The sequence below is a fragment of the Artibeus jamaicensis genome, unplaced genomic scaffold (assembly GCF_021234435.1).
Source record: "Artibeus jamaicensis isolate MK-2021 breed Jamaican fruit bat unplaced genomic scaffold, CSHL_Jam_final contig_519, whole genome shotgun sequence".
Classification (NCBI taxonomy): Eukaryota; Metazoa; Chordata; class Mammalia; order Chiroptera; family Phyllostomidae; genus Artibeus; species Artibeus jamaicensis.
The window spans coordinates 54,696,889-54,714,759 of NW_026521871.1; the positions used below are offsets into that span (position 1 = coordinate 54,696,889).

The 17,871-nt window shown below is 52.2% G+C and overlaps 1 protein-coding gene across 3 annotated transcripts in view; it reads left to right on the top strand.

Moving 5' to 3' along the window:
- The first annotated feature begins 8,232 nt into the window (after positions 1-8,232).
- The window catches only part of DAG1 (dystroglycan 1), a 51,448-nt gene continuing 41,809 nt past the window's right edge, over positions 8,233-17,871 (top strand). Inside the window, exon 1 of one of the 3 annotated variants that reach the window (XM_037128667.2) lies at positions 8,233-8,323. The gene's annotated coding sequence lies outside the window, so the exon portion shown is untranslated. Of the gene's footprint in view, positions 8,324-8,381; positions 8,473-8,521; positions 8,613-17,871 lie in introns of those variants that run through there. The other 2 variants (XM_037128666.2, XM_037128665.2) reach the window with 2 other exon arrangements.

Below are 17,871 nucleotides of genomic sequence, written 5' to 3' on the forward strand. Positions count from 1 at the left end.
GAAGGCGCGTGGGTGTTCTTCCTAAGTAGGAAAGGCAGGACTTGGGTAGGCAGACGAAAGGGGGACCACACAGGTGGTACTCTGCAGAAAGTTGAGGAGAGGTGACGTGACTGGTGGGTCTTGACCTGTTTTGGGCAGGTCCCTATTGCCCAGGATGGGGCTTAAATTTATTCTGCAGGTGACTGCAAGTCCCTGAAAGTATGTTGGCTTATGGGGTTTAGGCCTCCAAATGCCAATTGGACTCTCTGGGAGGTCTCTCCAGGAGGCCCCATCTCAGGTACTAGAGGTTCCCAGGATGGAGGGAGGGAATAGACAGGCACAGATCTTTCCGTCTGTCCTAGGGATCAACTTTAAATCTACTATAATAATATGATGGGCTGAGCAGGGATCCAGAGCAGGGACACATGCCCAGGCTGGAAACTGAGACAGGAATGAGGTTGGCCAAGTGGAAGAAGAATGCTCTGGGTAGACGTGTCGCAGGTGGGAAGACTGGAGGGGAGCTGGCAGATGCCTGGCATATTTGCAGGAACTTCGAGTCTCCACGTGGCGGGGGCGTGAGAGACTGGGGTAAAGAGGGGAGAGGAAGCGTGGACCTGGGAACAAAAGGGTCGCTGTTCGATTCCCAGTCAGGGTACATGCCTGGGTTTCAGGCCAGTTCCCAGCAGGGGATGCATGAGGGGCAACCATACATTGATATTTCTCTCCCTCTCTCCTTCCCTTACCCTCTAAAGATAAATAAATAAAATCTTTAAAAAATTGCAAAGAAAATAAAAATAAAAGATGATGAGAGAATACTTTTAAAAAAGAGGGGAGGGGAGGTACTAAGAGAGGTAGAAGTGGAGATCATTTGGGTAGAAGTGGGGGGCAGAGAAGTTGGGTGGGGTGCAGTGGAGGGAGGGGGTCAAGTCCGCAGGTGAGGAGGAAGGGAGGCATTCTGGTTCTCCGGCAGCCAGAAGTCAGGCAGAGTGCTGAGCAGGGCAGGATCACAGGCAGATTTGGGTCTAGACATTAGCTCTGGTTGCTGTCCCCAGAGGCCTGAGTCAGCAGAGGACAGGGTCCCATAGCCTCCTCCTCCCCAAACGCCACACCTGAGGGTGCTCACAAGACCACGGCCCAAGAAGACAAGGGGAAAGTGTAGGGTGGGGGCTGGCACCTCACCCTGAGGGCTGACAGGAGCCGAGGGCACCTTGGCCCTTGAGGAGCCTGGGAGCAGTGCCAGCTGTTGCTCCTCACCAGGGGAACAGGGCGCCCACAGCTGTGGTGGGTCCCCAGGATTTGAGGACAGGGAGCCCTGAAAGGCAGGGCTGTGGGTGGGCCAGCAGGGCCATCAAGGCAGAGGAGGTCGTGGCAGTTCAGCCAGGGCAGTATCCCACACTGATCCAGCTGTCTGAGAACAGCTGCAGGCCCAGAGGGAGGGAGCAGGGCAGCAGCAGGTGAGGAAGCTCCCTGGCTGCTGGCCGTGGGAATGGAGGTCACAAGCCAGTGGGGGTGGAGGGCATTGGGGGAGGGGAAGCGTCTGTGGGCCAACGGGTCAGCCTGGCTTTCAGATGCAACCGAGATTCCTCAGGGAAGGGGAGGTTGGGGCTGGGGCTGGGAGGCCAGTGCCCTCCTCGCCCTTCCCCTTCCCGTGGTTCCCCTCAAAGACCATTCTTCTGGGCTACACAGCCTCCCCTGGGGCCCCCGGGGGTTGGCTACTTTCCCTTCCCACCTCTTCAGCTCCTTATCTGCACCAGTGCTCTGGCCCTTCTCCGGGGAAGGAAAGTAAACAGCCTTTTGGAAAACCTTGCCCACAATGTTCAGAGGGGGAAAGAGGTTCACCCAAGGTCCCAGTCAGTCAGAGGCAGGCACTTGGGCCCCAGCTTCTGGGACTTCAACTCTGGGTGGCCCATTAGTGTTCATGCTTAGTATTCACCTGAAAGAGCAAGTAGGCCTGTGGCACCGGCAGGCCCTGCCTCCTGCCAGCAGAGGGGCCTTACCGAGAACAAGACTGGTCCCAGTGTAGGAGCAGCAAGGAGGCCAGGGAGCTCCCACTTCTCCGTCCGCCTCGGCAGCAGGGCCTCAGAGCCACTACTGACCCTGAGTCAGTGGCTGAGGGACCCAGGCAGCCGGGTAAGTACAAGGAAGTTTCAGGCAGAGGGAGGGTAAAGGGTCAGCTGAGGCCAGGCTTCCTTCCTGCCCCACCCACCACCCCCAATGGGATGAGCAGCTGCTGGCCCTGGCTCTGAGACCCGCGACATCGCCTCTAGAAGCAGCCTTCCTTCCACCCCCATGTCCCCACCTTGGTATTGTACCCACTGCCACATTCCCTCATGGGCACAAGAGATGGGATCAGAGGGGCAGATGTGAAATGCTTCTTTTTACCTTTTCTGAGAACACTCTGCAGGCATCGTGAGTGGCTTTTCGCATGGCCCCTGGGACAGTCAGTGCCTCTGCAGAGAGCCTCCACCAGGCTTGCAGCCAGTCTCGCCCACACCCAGAGGCCCAGAGAGCCCTGGTTCCAAGCTGGGGTCTTACTTACCAGAGGACCCTTCCTGAGCCCAGCCCCCAGTCCTTCCCCTCCAGGCCCCTCCCGATCCGAGGTCTCTCGTCAGGTTCAGCCTACTGAGCCCATCCGATGGACACAGACCCTCTCCCGATCACTCACACGCATGACCCCAACCAGAAGCTCAGTCCACTTTGGTAAGTGCAGGGACAGACCTTTGAAGGTCACTGGCCTTGAGCAGTGAGCAGGAGGGAAATGGATGGGACAGCTGGCTGAGGCCTCAAGTGCCTTCCAGGGGACACCTGTCCCCAGGACCTCCTGCAATCTCCAGTCTGGCAGCAGCCCCAGGGGAGCTGGGTGGATAATTTCCCTGGAACCTGTCTTGGGGCAGGGCCTTGCCCCCTAATCCTCACCCCCTACTCTCCACTCTTCCACTCCTCTACCCGGTGTACCAGGAGCTGCCCACACCTGAGGAACCATTCCTCTTCCCTCAGAGGCGTCTCCTCCCCCTCGTCCTTCCTCCTCTGGGGCTGGAAGGAGGGGCGCCATCTCTCTCTGCATTCCAGGGGGAGGTGAAGGCAGAGAAAGTGAGAAATTTCTCTCTAAATGCTTGTTCTGACTTGACTTCCTTGGTGACTGGTGCTCCTTCCCGAAGACCCCCCCAGTCGCTGCCCTGCTCTCAGCCTCTTCTTCCCCACCTACCAGGGGGAGGAGGGGCTCCGGGGCTAAACTGCGGTACCCCCTTCCTCACCCTACCACATTCCTTCCTGATGGCCTGGGGCTGGTTTCTGCCCCGCCTCCTTGCCTCCACCCTCCAGCTAACCTGCCCCTGGGATCTACTCTGGCAAACCCCAGTGTGGTCCAGTCCAGCTCCAGCACGACTCTCCCATCATCTGCTCTTCCTCCCCTGTTCAATGTTCCATTCACTGCCTGGGCCATGGCGACCCCCAGGGTTCCTCAGACCTGCCTGCCCAGCTCCTCCTCCATTCCCTGGACTTGTTCCAGTCCTTCCCTAGAAAGCCTCGGCCTCCTCCTTCACTTCTGGCAGGCCTTCCCTGAGGAACACACAGCAGGTTCGGGCCCCTCCCAGCCCTCCCAGCCCCTGATTATTCCCTTTTTTATTTACTTATTTATTACCATGTTTATTTACTTATTTGATATCTATCTTGTCACACTAGAATTTGGGCTCCACAAGAGCAGGGCTGGTTCCTTTTATCCCTTGCACAGTCCCAGTATACAACACTCAGTAAATATCTGTGGATCGAAACACATGATGGACGTTCACCCCAGCCCTGATTCAGTCACAGGAAGTGATCATCTGTCACTCTCAGTGGGCAGGCAGTTCTGAAGCCCACATATGAGGTCACTTGATGATGCGGGTGACCAAGGGGCTCAGAGAAGGCAAGCAGCTTATACGACAAGGTCACACAGTGACCTTAGCCCTGGGTCCCAGCAGGGGTTTATTTCTCCTATAGACACAATGAGAGGCTTGGCTGATGAGCCAGCTCCTTATGCCTTAATTAGCTCCCCTCAGGATGACCCCAGGGATCACTGTCATTCCCTCCAGAAATGCGGGGAACTTCCCAGACCACAGGAGAGGCGCCCAGAGGCCCTGTCGGTGTCTGTCTGCACTCAGCCTGGAGCTAAGGCTCTGTGTCACTTGGTGCAACCCTTTCCCTTGCTCCAAGGGTGTGCCCGTCGGCCATGATAACAGAATCGGTGGCTGTTGTGTCACTGATCAATGTCTCTTGACTAAGGGGCCCCTGAGGGTAGCCCAGGTTGATGAGAGGGACCTGCCAGATGTCAGGCCAGCTCTGAGAGGAAGAGGCGTTTCTGCCCTGCAGGAACCTGTGGCCGGGCCCTGAGCCAGACATGGACAAAAGACAGAGTAGAGAAAGGACTCTCAGTCCGGCTCACCTGGGTAAGGGTGGGTGGCTTCCTCTAAGTTTAGGGGCTCCCTGGTCAGTGACTGAAGAGAATCAACAGACAGGCCACTCAGCTTTGCTCATTTTCACTGGCTGCCCAGTCAGATCAGACCTAATCTGGTGTTTAGAGCAGTGCTCAAGGCCAATAAGCCCAGTGTTTTGAGAACAGTTGCCCAAAGTCGGCCTCGGGGGACTGTCTCATCCCAGGGAGTGGCATGTGGCTGTGGGAGGGGGCAGTGGACATACGTCCACCCAGGGGGAGAAGGGACTTTTTTCATTTAACCTATAGTCACCCTTGCTGTGGGGTTCCTGTCCCCACAGGACTGTACTGTCCTGGAGGGCCAGCTGTGCAAGCTGCTCCCTGGCTGACAGGAGGAAGGCCCTGTGCCAGATAAGCGTGAAGGGGTCTGGGGGAAGTGCCGGAGTGGAGGGCCCCCTGCAAGGGAAGGAGCTGGCTTTCTGGGGAGGCTGGTGGTGACCTGCAAACACGCCTACTGGCAGTTTCTCCCGGATGAACTTATCAGCCCTTTCATTCTGCCAGAGCAGCCAGACAATCTGCCTTCTGTTAAATTCAGACAAAAGAGACCCCTCCCTTGCCCTGACTTGGCTGGCCCTGCTTGCCAGCCCACTGCTGTAGGCAGACCTGCAGGCCTGACATTTGGGTCAGGAGCCTCCACCCTCAGCCAGTACTGCCCTTGTTCCTCTGCACTGGGCCCAGGGGAGGATCAGCAGCAGGAGCCTTCTTCCCTCTGGAAGAATCTGAGGCTGGATACTGGCCCTTGGTGCCTTGGAAACATGCCAGACAAAAATCCCCTAAGGACCTAGGATCCTAAGACCATAGAAAAGTTTGGTCTCTGTACGTGTCTGCTAGATTTTATCTGAGCTAGAACCAAGGCCTTGGCTTAAACACTATCAGCCCCAAGTAACACTGGAACGTGTGCCTTGGTGGGCCTTACACAGGACTTGGACCCTTGGGCATGACTGCCTACCAGGAAGTGAGGCTGGCAGCACCCCCCCGCCCCCCATTCCTTCCTTCAGGCAGGCTCTAAGGTGATGATTGTAATGTGGGACCAAGCAAATTGGCCTGTGGCCTCAAGGGCTCATACTTCATCCAGTGCGGGGGCAGACCTTGAGCTGATAATCTCCTTGGAGCCTCTGTTTGAAGGTCTAGGTGGAGGACGTGCTGGAGGCCTAAAGGGTGAGGAGAGTAGAGGGGAGACTATCAGTCCTGAGGAGCCCTACTCCCAGCCTCTTGCTCAGTCTTCTTCAAGTCCATACCATTTAGCAGCTGCTCTTGGGCATTCTCTGGGCTCCACTCTTGGTTTTTCTCTCCAACTGGCTGTGGCCTGACTTAAGGAGGCTTAGGCCCTGCTGGGGTTCCAGAGTAGCTCCCAAGGGTCACTGGAAATGTTGCGCTGAGCCCTAGGGAGGGATGTGCAGTTCTCCGGGAGGGAAAAGGCTTTGGTTTTTGTGGCTACAGAGAATACCAAGGCCTTGACTTTACAGCCCGCATCCAACCTAGGAGCCCATGAAGACAAATATCCACCTCCCTCTTTACTTTGCTATGGGCTCTGTGAGGGCTGGTTAGGCCCCAAGAGGTTGTTCCAACTCTGGCCAGCCAGTCTGCTGACTTCTGAGGCTTGAAGGAACAGGAGGTTGGGTGAATCTCAACTTTAGACCAAAAAGTAAAGCAAGCCAGCAATGAGGCCCAGGGCTCAGAGCTCTTCTGCCAAGGGTGGAGGGCTAAGGGAGGGGGAGGGCTTCAGGGCCAGCCTGGGGCCACAGCACCTCCAACTGACCCCCAAACCTGGAGAGGCAGGGACTAGATAAGATTCAGCTGTAAGGGCATCAGGCAAACTCTGGTTGTTTCTCCCTCCTTTCAGGATGAGGAAAGGCCTACCTCGCCTTTTGGTGCCAGCTAGTTGAGGTAGAGACTCCTTTGGCCAGAGCTCTGGGGTTGCTTGGGCATGAGGCACAGGGACCCTGTATGCCAGAATGTGGCCTGGTGACTCATCTAGCAAGACCAGTGCCAAAAAGGAAGAAGGGGTGATTCTGGCATCCATGGACGGTCAGCTTCTGTGCAGATGTTAGAAGGGAAACAACTCATGAGGCCTCTACCCCATGCTGTCTTTTGTTTGGGGAAAACATATGTATACCTATTCAGACACTAAAATCCCCAGCAGAGCCCAGGGTTGCCAAACTGGGCCTGCTGTGTTTTGGGGGGCAAGGGTGTGGGGGGAGACTCCATAAGCTGAAGGAGTGAATGAGAGAATATATTTTGTTTAGAAACCCAAATAACCTTTTGCAGTCTTAGCCTTTGTTTGTTTGTATCCTCATCCAAGGACATTTTTTCATTGTTTTAGAGAGGTCGGAAGAGAGAGAGAGAGACAGACAGACAGAGACAGACATTGATGTGAGAGAAACATCAACTGGTTTCCTTCTCATGGGCCCAGATTGGGATTCAAACCTGCCATCTTTTGGTCTATGGGACAATGCTCCAACTCACTGACCCATACCAACCAGAGCTGTTAGCTTTTTCAAAGCAGGAGAATTTTAAAGCTGGATCTGAGAGACTATTAATTTTTTTTTTTTTAGTTTTAACATCTAAGAAATGATTTGGGGTCTTTTTCCTGGTTTTTAGTTCCTTTTCTAGTCTGTGTGAATGGGATTTGGAGCCTAGGCAGTGAAGTGTATGTGCTGCCAAAGCAAGCACTACTATGCAGTTGAGTATAGAAAAATCACAAAGGGATTGGGAGATAGGACACCCCTCTCTGCTCTTGTTGAAATTTGCTTCTCCCAGATGCTCTGAGGGTGAGGGAGAAAGCAGGGCAGACCCAAAGCTATCCGGATTCAGGGAGAAAGCCCTCTCCTGCAATAGCCAGTTCTGCGTTCAGAATGTTTGCTGACAAGTGTGGGCCTGGAAAGGAATGAATACATCCTGCGCAGGGTTTGGGGGAGGAGAGAGCAGAGCATACCACAGGTCCCATCCCTAGAACCATCCAGGGACAGTTCAGGTCCAATTACTGTCAGGTCCAGGGCCTTTGGGGTAGGGGGTTGTAGGTAAGCCCTGGGGAGAGCGAGAGCACTTTTAGGACCTACTCCTTGAAAGGACACAGACCTTAGCAGTACCCCTGAGCCTTAAGTCCCCACCCCCTGAAAGAATGCAGGCCACAAGGAGTGACCAGCACACCAGAGGGTCAGAGCTATTTCTGGCACCCAAGGAGGCATCAGATTCCGGCGTTCAAAGACTGGGGAGGGAATGAGGGTCAAGCCTGAGGCGCCTCCCGGATCTCCAAGCCTGCTGGGGGTCAGGCCTTCGGAGAAGGGCCGGTTTCCCGCCCTTCCTGCCCTCGCCTCAGTTTTCTCCATCCATTTAGGTGCTGGGCAACAGGCCCATCATCCTTGGCAGTTTGGCGGATGCTTCCTGATTCTTTTCATGGCTTAGAAATATCTCGATTTGCGTTCGGCGGAAATCAGAAGGGCCGTACTCACACGATGAGTGGCTAGTTGTGGCCGAGCCAATTCTTGAGCCTAACCACCCCAGGGTTGGTTGGATACGTCTCAGAGGCCCCAAAGCCTGGAGTCAGGCAGGGTGCCCCTCCCCTCCCCCACGCGGCTGGGGCGTGTCCCGGGGCGGACTTGGCAGGCAGGGGGCGGGGCTTAAGGGATGAGGCTTGGCTTTTGGAAGGGGGCGTGGCGGACCAATGAACTGAGCGGCGCGCACAGGGGTGGGGCCTGTGCGCGGGTGCGGCGCGCTGCGGGGCGGTGGACGCTGGCAGAAACGGGCGTCGCGCGGACTGCCGGTCGGCGCCGCCCGGAGCTGGCCGCGGGATTGGCTGCGGTACTCGCGTGTCAGGCGGTTGCTAAGCTCCGGCCGCGCGCCCCGCCCTCGCGCTCGGCGCCCTCTCACCGCCCGGTACGTGCTCGCGCGGAGGCTGCGGTGCGGCGCTCGCGCTTCTTGGGCTCGGCGGTGGCGCCTTCGCGCCGAGTCCCCAGGGAGAGGCGACGGAGGTGTCTTGCGGCCAGGAGGAGCGAGCACCTGCCCGGCCTTCCCGCCGGCGCTCGGTGAGTGCGCCGCTCGACCTCCGCCGCTGAGCCTGGCAGCCCGGGCCCCGTTCCTGTCGCCAGCCGAGCCTCCCGAGGAACACCTGCTGCTGCTCGCTGTTTGGCCCGGGGCGGGGACACAGTCACGGACGTCCTTGCGGGTGAGGCGGCGGCGCGGCCTGGGCAGAACCGCCCCCCTGTTCTCGGTCCCTAAGGCGAATGCCCGGGGCATTCGGTAGCTGGGCCGGGGCAGCACGCCACAACGATGGGCAAGGCCTCAGCCTGGTCCGCGCTCCTGGGAACGCGGGGCCTGCGCGTCAGCCTCGAGCATATGCGGTCTGTGGACTGCCTTTCGGGCTTCCAAAGAGTGTCTCGAGGTCCAGTTGGGCGGAAGTCGGAGGATGGGACGTCGACCCTTCGCAGGAGGCGGGGAAGGGCGCCGCACCCGCTGGGTCCTGAGTTGCTCAGAACCTTGGGCTCACCTTCCTCCCACTCCTGAACACACATACTTGGGCTTTTTTTTTTGGAAGCCTACCTTTTTACATTTCACTTGGATTTTGGAAGACCAGATTCACCGGCATGTGTATTTGGAAAATGTCTCCAAAGAAAATGCTCTCTCGGCTTAAAATCCTTCTGCCATAAATTTCAAGTTAATTTTATACAAACTCAACTGCTAACTTAAAATGTGTGCTTTAATCCATATGGCTTGAAGATATCTTAATATATAAATTGACTTCAGAGTTAGTTTTAATAGTGACCATGAAGTTTGGCTTTGGTGGGAGCAGGATCCTGGGACACCACATTTATAGCCTAGAGTTCTAACTTAAGAGCCCTGCCTGGTGTTTCCCTAAATAAGCAAGTAGAAGTGATTCCTGGCGTGGAACCGAGACTGTGCGGTGTGTCTGGTGTTTATAGGACATAAGTCCAGATAAAGAGTTGGATGTTCTACCAGGTGTTTTGGAGTCTGGTGTGGATGGGATATTGTAACTTTATCAGGTCGTTTTGTGCCTAGTGTTCAGAGACTTGACGCTTTTGGAATGCCTCTATTTTCAGAAAGAATTCAATCTTGGAGGCATAAAAATCTGTAGATAAAATATGAAACAGTTGAATTGAACTTCGTTTGCCTTGCAGCCAAGAAATAAGAGCCCTATGGCCTGCATGCTTATAGGAGGCTGAGGAGCCATTTCTTGCAGATTTGAGAGGGAGTTGGACGTGCAGCAGGATCATGTTCAAAGCCTATGGGGCCCTGTATGGCTGTACTGTGAGCAGTACTGTATAGGCAGCAAATGCCTGGTTAGAAAGCTTGTGTTATGTGCCTCTGTTGAAAGGTGGAGGGCAAGTCTTCACTGTTCTGAAAATTTGATTTGGCACATTCATTCATTCATTTAAACAAATACTTGGCCATATTACTGGCCAAATTCTGTGGTGGGTCCAGAGCACTCATGTTAAAGAGGCTGATCCTGACCTTAAGGATCACAGTTTGGGGGAGAGTGGGGGTCAGGGAACCTGTGGTTGAAGGTGTCTGCCCCCTGAGTGTGCTCACATGGTTCTTTGGGAGCCCGAGGAGAGGGGAAATTCCTGAGCTGGGGCTCGCAGGGCCAGCAAGGTTGGGCACAGGGAACACAAGTACACAAGTGCCTAAAATAGCACCTGAGAGTCCTTCAGCTGACAGTTGGGAAACCTGGGCCTTTCTTGTGCTGAGGAGCTCAAACTCCATATTCAGGGTGCAGGAGCCTAGGGAAGCCTTTGATCAGTGGAGTGGCCTGGTCCAAACCTGTGTTTAGAAGGATCTTGCTGGTGGCCACAAAGGTAGTACCCAGGGACTTACAGTCAGGACCCCTGGCTGTAAGGTCAGCCCGTGGAGGAGAGATGAGGAGGGAGGAGGAGCTGGCTGAGAAGAGGCTGAAGAGGTGGAGCAGAGGGGGTGCCAGGCTGTCTGGGGAGGAGCCTGCAGTCAGGAATGTGAGGTCAGAAGCCTAAGCACAACCAAGAATTTTAACCACCTCCTCTGCGGAGTTTGCTGGTGTCTTTGTTAAACATGGAGAAAGGTGGAGTTTGGAGGGACCCTGAGGCCACTTTGGGATTGTTGTTTAGGTAAGCAGAGGCTAGTCATTTGATTGTTCAAAACTTTGTCACTTGAACTTGGGGCGTTACATTTCTTGTTGACCAGGGCTGGTGCACTGGCCTGTGAAAGTAGATGTGCGTGCATACTGAGGTGGAGGAGAGCACGTTGAGTTCTTTCTCTCACAGTTAGCCCACCCTCCCCTGCGGTCTAGGTCAGTAATACAGTGGACCTGCATCAGCCACAGTTGGAGGCCTGGAGTGTTTCTGCTCTGCTTGCACCATTGCTGATGCTTATGAGAATCCTGTATAGTGGCTGAGGAAACTGAGTCGCAGATGAAGGAATGTTCCCAATGTTGTCATCATGTGGCAGAATTGGGATTTGAACTCAGGTTGGATATTTGGCAGTACCCATCTGCATTTGTGTTGCAACAAACTGACACTAGTAATGGCCTCAGTTGGGTGCTTCTCTGGTGAAGACTGAGCCCAGGTTTCTGGTGGCGGGCAGAATGCCAGGATGGTACAGGGAAGCTGATCAGAAACCCACGTGGAACTCGAGGAACATGCTGTGAGGGACCATTCTCAGAAACCAGGGCTCCTCAGAGCCTTCCTGGGGCTTGTGCATGCTGGTTACTCTGGGCACCAGAATGGAGTAGGCCACGGAGCCTGGGTCCCAGGTTGGGGAGGGCAGGCTTTAGGGGAGCACTGCTTTTGCACTGGTCTTGCAAGAAGGGTTCATGGTTTGATTGGTGAGGGAGTAGTGGCAGGGATGTCACAACTCTGGAAGAAAAAGGTGAGTAGAGGCAAGGGGTGGGAGGTAGAAGACTGGGCATCTTTTCCGTATGTTCTGGAAGGTTGGTTGGATCGGAGCCAGATGTCACATGGAGAAGTTTGGAGTCATGTAGGAAGAGAGAACCTTGAAGATCTTGGAGCACAGCTGTGGTGGGATCAGCTCTTGGCTTTAAGAAGTGAGCCCCAGTGTTAGCGTGGAGACTTGGACAGGAGGCGAGTTGGTTACAGCTTCAGTGGGGAGGCAGTGGACCTGAACAAGGGGAATGGAGAGAGAGAAGGAAGGCCCAGGATGAGTCAACTCAGCAGATGTGAGGGACCCGAGAGGTGCTGGTGTCATCAGCGGTCTACTGTTGTGTGGAAGGGCCAGGGGGTGACAGCAAAAAGGTGGGATGTAAGGCAGCATCAGGCAAGCTCAGGTGAGGACTTGAGAGACTCAGAATAAAGAGGGCCCCTAGACGTAGGAAAGTGGGGAAGGTTTGAGCCTTCGTGGCAGGTGGGCAAGATAAAGTGCTGTCCTTGGGTGAGCAAAAAAGAGTGGAGGAGGGAAAGAACAGGCCATGAGGACTAAGGAGAGGATGGGCTGGGAGCCAAAGGACATGTCCCCTGGGGAAAAATAGGACAGACATTTGACCTGAAGGCTGAGCTGGGCTGGTGGTGAGTCCCTGGAAGTTCCGAGTGGGGCAGTGCCTGTGCCCTTGGCAGGACGGGGTAAGAAGTCAGGAGTACTTGTTTTGAGTGTCACGAGGGTGCAGGTGAAGAGGATAGTCTGGTGGCGGAGAGCAATGCTGAGGAAGGGATGAACTGATGGAGGAAAGCATGATTTGTTGACTCACTAGGGTGGGGTAGGGGACCACTGTGTTTTAAAATGCCTGCAGTTGGGGAGACTCCAAACCATGCAGGGGTGATGGGGATTTAGGCTGCATTCACTGAAAGAATTGCCATTGGCTGGAGGACTTGACCTGTGTTGGGCACACTAAGGGTGGCCCATGATGTTGCAAATCAGAGCCCTTTTACCTGTACTTGCCTTTTCGAGTTGGGTTTACTTCGGTCATAGTTTTCTTGATAAGAGGCTCTCACAAGTAGCCTAGTGGAGTGGCAAGTTGTGATAGACCCATTTTGTGGGTGGGCAAGAATAAAAGTGAGGCTTTGTGATTTTTTTCCTAGCCTGTAGAGAAAGTCAGCAATGAGAGGTTTGTTCAATATCCAGGTTCCCAGGTGTGCTGTTTAAATTTGAACCATGCAGAGTGTGACTGCTTGGAGGCATCCAGAATATCAAGTAAGAACTGCTGGTGTGAACATTTGAGGGGCTCAGATGGGGACCAGAGAAAGATACTATGGAACCTCAAGGGGTCTCAGAGTGAGGATGGACGCAGGTAGTGTGTTCTTTGGTGTGTCCTGTGTGTTAGTCAAGAGTTTCTCCCTTGCCCTGGCTGGTGTGGCTCAGTGGGTTGGAGTGTCCTCCCATACACCAGCAGGTTGGGGGTTCGATTCCCAGTCAGGGCACATAACCTAGGTTGTGTGTTCAATCCCTAGTCAGGGTGCATATGGGAGGCAGCTGATCGATGTTTTTGTCTCATATTTGTGTTTCTCTCTCTCTCTTTCTCCCTCCCCCTTTCTCTGTCTCAAATCGAGAAGTACATTTAAAATTTTTTTTCTCCCTCCTTTTTTGGAGTAAGTTTTCTTCTCCATGTTCAAGAGTGTTTTCTGCACCTTTGCCAGTGTTGCTGCGCTCTTGCTTCCAAAGCCCCATCTTTTTCTGCCCTTCCCGTGTTGACACTGCAGGCGTGGAGTAAGGCGATGGTGGTTTTCAGTGTGCAAGTGATTACTCTGCTCACTTACTGTGGGTCTTCGCGTGGCCATGCCTTTGGGTGTTAATTTGAAGCAGTTTTCCTATGAGTTGCAGAACCTGCTTTACCTTTTGACTGGCCCTCTCCTCTCTGATCATTAGTAATACTGCTCAGATAGCAATTTCTATAAATAGGATTTTAGAGTAGTTTACAAAATTATACCAGCCAGAGGGCTGGCTTCATTTAGCCTTGATAAATAGGGCTTCTTATTTTCTCATTTTTAAAAAAATTAAAGACATTACTTATTGATTTGAGAGAGAGAAAATATGGATTTGTTGTTCGTTCGTTCATTCATTCATTCATTCATTCATGGATTGATGCTTGTATGTGCCCTGATTGGGGACTGAACCCTTAACGTTGGTGTATTGGGACAATTGCTCTAACCAGCTGAGCTACCTGGCCAGGGTTTATTTTCTTATTTCTTAGGTTTGATAGCTAAGCATTTTGTTTGCCTTGCTCTGAGTCCAGGGTGGAAAGATGGATTGGATGCAGTGGTACGGTCTCATACACAGACGGTTTCTGAGTTGGTGAGGCTGTCTGTACTGTGAGCGCTGTCGGAGCGAAGTACGTCTGAATGGAACTTAGCAGTACGTTAACTTAATTTATATTTATGTTTATGTTTTAGAGGGATCCTAGTGGGAACAATCAGCTGATATAAAAGAGTCACTTTTATGACTGAATGTTTTTATCCTACACATCATGGGTGCATTTAATAATGTTGAGGCTTTGTTTCTCATTTATATCTTCTTGAGCTAATTGTTTTTTAAAATACCACTGTCTAAATTTTAGACATTTGAATTAATTATATGTTTTTGGAACTGTTTGTAATTTTTTGCCCTCGACTGGCTCTATAGAAAAGGTTCGTTTTCTTTTTCACACTTTGATGAAGAAGGGTGATTAATTGGTGGCGTGGGCAGGATACCCAGGGGCATTCCCTGCTTCCTGTGGAGCTGGTCCTTGCGTTGTAATTCCATTTCAGTTGTGGGCATCACCAATATTGGTTTCCTCTTTTCCCGCAGGGCCTCCGTGCTCCAGGAAGATAGGGCTTCTAAAGCGGCCTAGCACTAGAAGGTGATGTAAGGTCCTTAAAAAGAGATACTTCCGCAAAAGAAAGATGATGGGTAATAAACACATACTTGGCAAAATGATTAACCACAGAATTTTAAAACTATAGTGGGGAAAAAGCTGTATCAAATAGCACATACATTTAAAATAAGAAATGTGGAAGATGAAAGTAGAAAGAAAAAGAAAAATCTCTTGTCCCTCCAGTTTTATTCTTTAAATAGGAAATGCCAACACATGGTACAAACTCAAAAAATTCAAAAGCATAACACAAGGGAAAGAAATCTTCATTCTACCCCTTCCCTCAGTCCCTGGCTCTCCACCCTAGGATCGTCCCCAGAGGTGGCCCCTGGGCAGCACTTTTACCAAGTTTAGGTTCTAGTATAGATTTAATTTTTATCCTGCTTTTCCCCTCCTGGCATCATGGCATGAACATTGTCCTATAAATAGACCGTTTTTTATGTCCCCAGTTCTTAGCTGGATATAAATTGTTTCTATCTCTGATTGTAATAAGTATTGTTGCAGTTAACATCTTTCTGCATAAAGGCGTTTGAGAGTCTCTTTCTTACTGTGATAACATTAAATATAAAGCTTTTGAAAAAGTACAGTGTGGCGTTACAGGCGCATACCTATTTAAGCAAGGCAGGTTTGTATTGGGTTTTAGTCTGAAGCACTGTGTATGTTTCTCTAGTCCCTTTTCTGTGGCGTGTTTGGGTGTGCAGTTTCCGTAGCCATAGAGAGGCCCAGACTTGATGCTTCCTGCGGTTGGGTGTGTGGCCATAGACGACTCCTCCCAGAGGCGGTCACAGCCCCCCCCGGACTCTTAAGTATAGGTGGTGTGGGTTGAGGGCAGCTCAAGGATGAGGGGGAGTGAAGCCCTTGGAAGGATGTGTCCTGTTCAAGGAAATAGTGTTCAGTGCCCAGCTTGGTCCCCTGCTTTGACACTTGCTCTTCATTTCTGTGTATGTTGAGTGTTTATATGTGGAGTATGGGAATCTACAAAGAAGTGCTTCTTACAGAGTTCTTTCAAATAGTTGGTATGTATGTATTGAAACAGATTGGTGGCATTGGAAGATGTTCATTTTTGCAGGTGATACGGTCATTTCTGTTTTAATTCTCACTGCGCTGGGAGCATTTGCCCCCAGGCAATCCAGGGGTTGATCAGGGGTATTTAAGAAGCTTCCTGAGGCTGTCTGTGGCAGAACTGAACCAGTTCTTAGTTGACAGAAACACACCCCTCTTGTTTAGCTCACTTGTTCTCCAGGGCTGGGGTTGATTCTCTGTTTTTGCCAAGAAAAATGATATAGTCAATAATGGAATTTGAAATAGCATTTCCTTTTTATTTGGCTATTAATCAGAAGCTGGGACACCATCCATTTTCTGGGCCCTTGTTTTACCGTGGAATGCCTCCACAAAACGTGCATCTCTCATCACTGTGAACGCCTGTGTATGCTTCTGCTTTGCTGGTAGGCTGTCTATGCGTTGGATTTACCCTGACCTCAGGGAGCCTTGCTTACTGGATTTTTTAACCCTGGAGCCCTGCTTCATGAGTAGCCCTTGAGCAGGGGTGGATTCTGGGTCTTGTGGAAGATGAAGAAGTGTGGAGAACTTTGCTCTGCCCATTTGTTCAGCTTTGTGTCAATAAGTGTCCTATGTTTTTTAGACTTTTGAGCAGTGTTGCTGAGATTGAATTGCCTGAGTAGAGAAACTTGATAGGAGGAGACTAGAAGAGAAGGTCTTTATTAAAGATCTAAAAATAGAATTAATTAAAGTCACAAATAGATAACAGGATTCCTGTCTTGCTCTCTCCTTCTCTGGACTCATGCTGCCAGCTGTTGCTTCTGCTTACCTGGAAAACATCACAATATTTGTCAGAGAGGTCAGCAGCAGTAGAGACTTAAAACACCGTGTTTGCTGGTCTGAAGATGTATGTTCTCCAGTTTTGTTTTTTTTTTAAAGATTTTATTTATTTATCTTTAGAGGGGAAGGGAAGGAGAGAGGGAGAGAAACATCAATGTATGGTTGCTTTTCGTGCGTCCCCTGCTGGGAACTGGCCTGCAGGGAACTGGCCTGCAGGGAACCTGCCTGCAACCCTGGCATGTGCCCTGACTGGGAATCGAACCGCGATTGTCTGGTTTGCAGGCCCACGCTCAATCCACTGAGCTACACCAGCCAGGGCCGTTCTCGAGTTTTAAAAGTAACTTGAAAAGTGACTGGATTCCATGGTGATGGAAAGAAACCCTTAGCAGGAAGAGTTTGTTGTTCTGCTTGCGGTGCCAGTTCTGAGCTGGTGGGGCCTGTGGTGTCCCTGTCCTCTCAAAGCCCTGAGTTTTTTCCCTTTTGGTGGGCATTGCTGACGGGGGGTGGGGGGGGGACGGACTCACGTGCAGGCCATTTAATCTACCTGACTTAGTCAGATGGCACGTTAGGTCTCCATTCCCGTATTTTTCTGGTTTCTTTTTGATTCACGAAGCTGGAAAGGAAAATGGCTGCTCACGCTTTATTCTTCTGCAGGCCTCTCGTTCTCCAGGCTGTCTGTGCCCTTTCCTTCCATGTGAGGGGGTGAAGGAATGTCCTGGCCTCCCCTCGCTCCTCCTGCATGAGCTTCCAGGGAGAATGGGACCCATTGTGGGCTGTGCCTCCGGGCACAGCCCTCTGCCTCCGTGTCAGGCCCGCTCTGGCCTCCACTGTGGTTCCTGGGTGCTGAAGGTCCGGGAGTGCAAACAGTCACTTCCTCACACGTGGCCCTGCTGCTCAGGAGTGTTCTGAGGGATAATTCATGCTTTGTTTGCCCCCAATTTTGTTATGTCTCAATAAATGTTCTGGTGGACCCCAGTGCGGGCCTGAGCTCACTCTTGCAGCAGCTCTGAGGCCGTATTTGGAGAAGCAGGCGTGTTACCCCAAGGGTGGCCACGGAGTGGCTGGTCACAGGAGTCTGGGTACTCCCCCCAAGCCTTTCTTATGTTCTTAATGCACTGGAAGGTGTTGATGATCTCCCCCCTGCCAATGAAAGTGGACTTTAATTCCTTGTTTTTGAAATTTAGTTTGGCCTTCCACTGTATCTCAGTAAGTCTGGGAAGTATTATTTTGGCCTTAATCAACTGCAGAACTCGTTGAAGATGTGAAATACTCTACAATATGATTCTCCAGGTAGAGGAAGCCAGAAGCACTCAGTTTTTTATAGACAAAACAGGTTTGTTCTTCCTGATAATCAGACTGCCTTACTAATCAGCCAGTTCTTCCCCTGACCTCAGGCCACTGTGTCCCTGGGGGAAAAATGTGTGAGGTACTTATGGTTCCGTGAGTGGACAGAGAAACCACCAGCTGCTGCTTTTTCGGGGGTATTGGCTTCAGCCAGGGAGCCAGATGTGGAATCAGCTGTTGTGCCGCAGCGGTTTCTGCGAAGAGCAGATGCGTCAGCCCGTGGTGGTAGGGGACAGAGAGGGCCAGCTCGGGCCCTCCTGGGGCTGGCGGAGGCATTTTCCAGACGAGGTCTCCGTGATTGGACAGGCGGCTGCTGAGAAAGCTGCTCCTCTTGAACCTACAGACGTAGACTTCGGAATAGTCCTGGAATAGCCCTTGATCTCATGAGTAAAAATTGCTTTCTCTCCGTGATGCTTCAGGATGCACGATTTCGTCTCTTCCGTGGGAGCGTCTT